The following is a 6,261-nucleotide window of genomic DNA, read 5'->3' as shown; positions in this document are numbered from 1 at the left end:
TATATATTCTTTAATATTTGCCTGCATTTATTCACGCCGGTACAATTAAGACATGTCAACCAGAAAAGAATTTTTGAAAGTTTAAAGTCTGAATAATGTAAGTACTGTTCACAGGTTAATTTTATGGCTTTCACATACTCATTGTGTATAGAAATAGAGCTATAAATAAGAGAGCTAAAAAGATCAAAGGTATACAAATTTGAAAAGAAGTATCATTATTCCCAGAAGATATGATAGTATACATGAGAACCCAGAAGTTTTACCAGGGAACTCCTACAGCTGACAAATATCTTTAGTCAAGTGGCTGGATACAAGATTAACTCAAGAAAAATTCAGTGGGTTTTATATACAAATGATAAATGAACTGAGAAGGAAATTGGGGAAACAACTCCCTTCACAATAGCCTTAAATAATATAAAATATCTTGGTGTAATTCTAAGCAAACAAGTAAATGACATACATAGAAAGAACTTCTAGTCTTTGAAGAAAAAAATGGAGAAGATATCAGAAGATGGGAAGATCTCCCATACTCAGATCTATAGGATTAATTTAGTAAAAGTGGATATCTTACCAAAAGCAAGATATAGATTCAATGCAATCCCCATTAAAATAACAACGCAATTCTTTACAGATATTTAACGAACAATATTCAACTTCATATGGAAAACAAGACAAACAGATAGGTAAAACAATCCTATATAATAAAAGAATTTACAGAGATATCATCATCCCTGACTTCAAGCTCTACTACAGAGCTATAGTAATAAAAACAGCTTGGTATTGGTATAAAAACAGACATGTGGATCAATGGAATTGAATCAAAGACCCAAATGCAAATCCACACATCTATGGACACGTCACTTTTGACAAGGAAGCCAAAATTATACTACGGAAAAAAGAAAGCATCTTCAGCAAATGGTGCTGGCAAAACTGGATGTCTACATGTAGAAGAATGCAAATAGATCCATACCTATCACCATGCATAAAACTCAAGCCCAAGTGGATCAAAGACCTTAACATAAATCTAGATACACTGGAAGAAAAAGTGGGGAATAGCTTAGAACACATTGGCACAGAAGGCAAGTTCCTGAATAGAATCTCAATGACACAGACACTATGATCAGCAATTAATAAATGGGACCTTATGAAACTGAAGCTTCTGTAAGACAAAGGACATGGTCAATAAGACAAGATTGCAGTCTACAGAATGGGAAAAGAGCCTCAGGATCCCCACATCTGACAGAGGACAGATATCCAAAATATATAAATAACTCAATAAGCTAGACATAAAAAAAAACCCCAAAGAATCCAAATGAAAAATTGAGTACAGATCTAAGCAGATGGTTCTCAACAAAAAGAATCTCAAATGGCCGAGAAACACTTAAAGAAATGTTCATCATTCTTAACCATTAGGGAAACACAAATCAAAATGACTCTGAGATTTCATCTTACCCCTGTCAATATTGCCAAGATCAAAAGCACAAGTGACAGCTGCTCATGCTGGAGATGTAAAGCAAGGGAAACATGCTTCCATTGCTGGAGGGAGTGCAAACTTGTACAGCTACTTTGTAAATCAATGTGGTGGTTTCTTGGAATATTGGAAATTAATCTACTTCAAGAACCAGCTATAGGGGGCTGGAGAGATGGCTCAGTGGTTAAGAGCATTGCCTGCTCTTCCAAAGGTCCTGAGTTCAATTCCCGGCAACCACATGGTGGCTCACAACCATCTGTAATGAGGTCTGGTGCCCTTTTCTGGCCTGCAGACATACACACAGACAGAATATTGTATACATAATAAATAAATAAATATTTTAAAAAAAGAACCAGCTATACCAATCTTGGGCATATACCCAAAGGATTCTCAATTATACTATAAGTACACTTACTCAGCTATGTTCATATCAGCTTTATTCACAATAGCCAGAACCTAGAAATAACCTAGTTGTTCCTCAACCCAAGAATGGATAAAGAAAATGTGGTACATTTACACAATGGACTATTACTCCGCTGTTAAAAACAATGACATCATGAAGTTTGAAGGCAAATGGGTGAAACTAGAAAAAAAAGACCCAGAGAGACAAATATGGTATGTATTCTCTCTTAAGTGGTTATTAGCTGTAAAGTGAAAGATAGCCAGGCTACAATCTACAAACAACAAAAGAGGATGAATATAGCAGGGAGAAAAGGTGAAGTGGGGGAAGCAACTGGGAGAAGAAGAGAGAGGAAACTGCACTTAGAGTGGAATGTAAAATAAATGAATACTTTATTTAAAAAGATTTTTAAAAGGGCTATAAAGTTCATCACCGGCATAGTAAAATCTAAGTTAAAATATCTTCATTTCTTCCCACTTTAAACCAACCAATCAATCAACAACAACAAAAACCCAGAGATGCCATTCAGGTCTGTATTCACAGGAAAGCTTAAGAAAGGCTGTATTGACCAGGCAGTGGTGGCACACACCTTTAATCCCAGCACTCAGAAGGAAGAGGCAGGCAGATCTTCATGAGTTCAAAACCAGCCTGGTCTATAAGACCTCGTTCCAGGACAGGCACCAAAGCTACATAGAGAAACCCTGTCTCAAAAATCAAAAATCAAAACAAACAAAAAAGAGAGGCTGTACTGGGTATGCATGAAATTTAGTAGTTGGAAGACTTGAGATACTAACAGCAGCTCTCTTAATTTCTTATTAAAATAGCCTTAAATATGTGTTTGTAAAGATTGTAGCATCACTGCAAGTTCAAGATAAGAGAAACTCATATGCCAAAACTGAAGGTCAAGTAATTTCATTAGCCCCAGGATGAGCTTAAGAAACACGTTCCTGAGCTGCAGGGCATACATACCAGTCTCTGACCCTGAACAAGCCCAGTGAACTTGGAAAGGTTGAAAAGGCTTCGATTCCCCAGGTTAGAAAAACAAACCATCATTCTCTAATGCCAGAGGAACTTGTTTGCAGTCAGAGAAAAGTGGGGTCTTTCTCTCTCTACATTTACCAGGAACATGCAAAAGAGAGTACACAGGGGATGAGAAAAGCCAATTTATTTCAGTTTCATCCATTAAACCTTAGCAGAGGCCAGGATGGAAGTTAGAAACACAGGTTAGTAGCTGTAGTCTTTCAAGCAAATTCACTGTCAGAAAGCTGCAGATTGCATACCTGTAATAAGAAGGCTGATAGTTAGTTCCTGGCTGCTCAGTTCCAAAATAATTACTTGGAAACCTTATTATTTGCAATACTGTTTGGCCAATAGCTTAAGCGTATTTCTAGCTAACTCATCATAAATGAACCCATCTCCATTAATCTGTGTATTGCCATGAAGCTGTGGCTTTCCAGGTAAAGTTGAGTGTCTGTCTCCGGCGGGACTACATGGCTTCTCCCTGACTCCACCCTTCTTTCTCCCAGCATTCAGTTTAGTTTTCCCTGCCTAACTAAGTTCCACCTTGCTATAGGACAACCCAGTTTATTTATTCATTAACCAATAAAAAGCCACACATAGACAGAAGGACCTCTCACACCACATACCTCCTTGTTTAATGACAGAATTTGATAAATTAAGAAAAGATACAAGGGTTATAAACATAGTTTGGAGCACTGACTTTTCTTCCAGCGGATCTGGATTCAGTTCTCAGTGTTGATGTGGTGGCTCCCAACCATCTTTAACTCTGGTTCAAGGGGGATATGATACCATCTTCCACTCTCCACAGGTACCAACCATGCTTGTAGTGCACTGACAAATGAAAAAGTAAAATACCCATCCACCTAAAAATAAAAGTAACCCCTTTTCACTGAACTTGTTGCGGTCACTAACAGAGTGTATGCCAATCACTAAACAAGTCCCAGACATTTCAAAAGGTTCAAACCTTTCAAAGCTTATTCTTTGATCAATTTGAATAAATTTTAACCAATAATAATAAATAGAAAAGACAAAATAGAAAATTAAAAAAAAGAAGAGACAATTTTCTAAATTTTGGCTGAATGACACAAGAAAAATTAGGTGACATTTTATGAAACAATAATGAAACTGGTATTGTGCTGATAAAGTAGGAATACATACAGCTTTCAGAGGTGTCCAACCTGCCACCTGTGCCCTGCATGTTACCCAAGAGAACTAGGAATGGTTACCATCACAATGTAACAAGCTTACTTAAAAGATGATGAGATGTTTTCTGTAATACTTATATAACTGAATTGTGTAGCTCTCAGGTGTGAACTTTACAGATAACCATGTCAAAAAGGTTAGTCATGCCTATAAGAAATATCTAAATCAATAAAGACTCCCTTTAAGAACTGGAAAACATCTAAAAAATAATAATTAAGAAAAAATATGATATAGCAGAAGGACAGGAAAATAAATTATATTCACGAGTGGCTTTTCTGAGTAGATCAAGGGCAAGAACAATGCTTTACATGAGAACTATTTGCCTTGTTTATTTTGTTTATTCTTCTATAGAAAATAAATTATTCTCATAAATGATTCATAACCAACAGCAATTTTATTGAGGTATATTTTACAGACTATAAAATTCATCATTTAAATATACAACTCAATGGTGTTTGGTAAATTCATTGAGTTGTATTATTTTCCACATAATTGAGGGGCCCTTCATATTCATTTATAGATAAACCCATTCCCACCTCTACCTCTAGACAAACCACTAGAGAGACTGTTATGTTTCTGTTTGTCTAATTTTGATCCTCTAAGTCCTTATATAATTGGAGTCACAGAACTTTTGGTCTTTTATGATTTCTTCCTCCTTTTAGCACAATGCCTTCAATGTTCTTTGTTGAAATATGTATATATTTTCATTAGTATTTAGTTACTGAGTAATATCCTAATAAATGTATATATCACAACTTGTAGTTTGCTGAAGGTTTTTTCAGCATCTAATGAGTTGATCATATGGTTTTTATGTTTCACTTACTGTTTACTCAAGTAATATTATTTCCCTTCTCAGGTCTTTGAATGGGGTTGAAGACTAGATAGTCATAGTTAATTTCCTTTTAAGGTTTGGCCAAGCCATTTTTAATATTAGACTTGGACTTCTTAGGGTAAGATAACTTTGAAACATTCAGCATGTGTTTCTTGCTTGATGCTGTTCATGCTGGTTGTAATTCTAATTTTAATGCATGTTTTTGCCTCTTCTTTTCCAGAGACAATACTTAGTATTTTTCTTTTTTATTGTATATAGATTTGTGTTAGACTTAGACTCTTATTTAGACACAGGGGAAGGTGCTGTGGGAACTCCTTCAGCCAATAACCTTTAAGATACCAGATCACTTTGGATGAGGTCTCATGTACTATAAATGCAGACAAAAAGCATGCACGGACCCTTTGGCTGCTGGATTGGGTTCCAGCTCCCATTGCATGCAGAGGACTGCAGATCACTACTATTTCTGTGAGTTTAACCCCTAATAAATAAACTTCTGTTATACTCTATCCCAGGCTATTTTGGAACTCTTGTAGGCCAACACACCAATGCCAATATTTGTTTACTTCTGCCTTTTAAACTATAGTCATTCTAGTGTAATGAAATATTATCTCAGTGTGATTCACTCCTTGACTATTGAAGTTTTATTAGTACACAGCAACACCCATTTGTTTATGTATTGCCTAGTGTTGCTTTTATTCTTTAATAGCAGGTTTAAGTAGGTATAATGAAAACCGTATTGTTCACAAAGCTTAAAACACTTACTCTTTTGCTTTTTTTAAGGAAAAGGTTGCTGATTCCTAGAAATAAAACAAGGCATCTAGATCTCCCTCATCTTCCTGTTTCATATTTGTAGCAGAAGGAGGGACAAGTGCTGTACTTTTGAAGGTTATAGAGCATGAACATAAGCTCACCAAAACACTAAATGCTAACCACAAGATTATAGGATTCTTCTCCCTACCCTAATGCACATCACTCCAGATAGACAGGCCTCCTATGTAATAACAAGGACAAGGCTAAGAGCAATATAAACCTCAGAATCTGCCCAAAAAGAGATCACTGGGAAAACTCAAAGATAACAGGAAAGAAAACAAAACAAAACAAAAACAGACAACATAGAAAAACAATAGCTATTGATACCTATAGCTACACCAAATGATAAATACAGTCTAATTAGTAACCAAACAAAACTACAAGCAATTCACTTCCTCTTTTGTACCTATCACAGTCAGATTCCAATAAAAATTTGCAAAGCAAGCTAGAATATAAATAAACAAATAAAATCTAGGCTACACAGATGTAGAGAGACCCCGCCTTTTGGGGCGGGACAGCCTCCGG

This window comes from Microtus ochrogaster, chromosome 2 (assembly GCF_000317375.1).
Source record: "Microtus ochrogaster isolate Prairie Vole_2 chromosome 2, MicOch1.0, whole genome shotgun sequence".
Taxonomy (NCBI): Eukaryota; Metazoa; Chordata; class Mammalia; order Rodentia; family Cricetidae; genus Microtus; species Microtus ochrogaster.
This window is presented reverse-complemented; position numbering follows the sequence as displayed.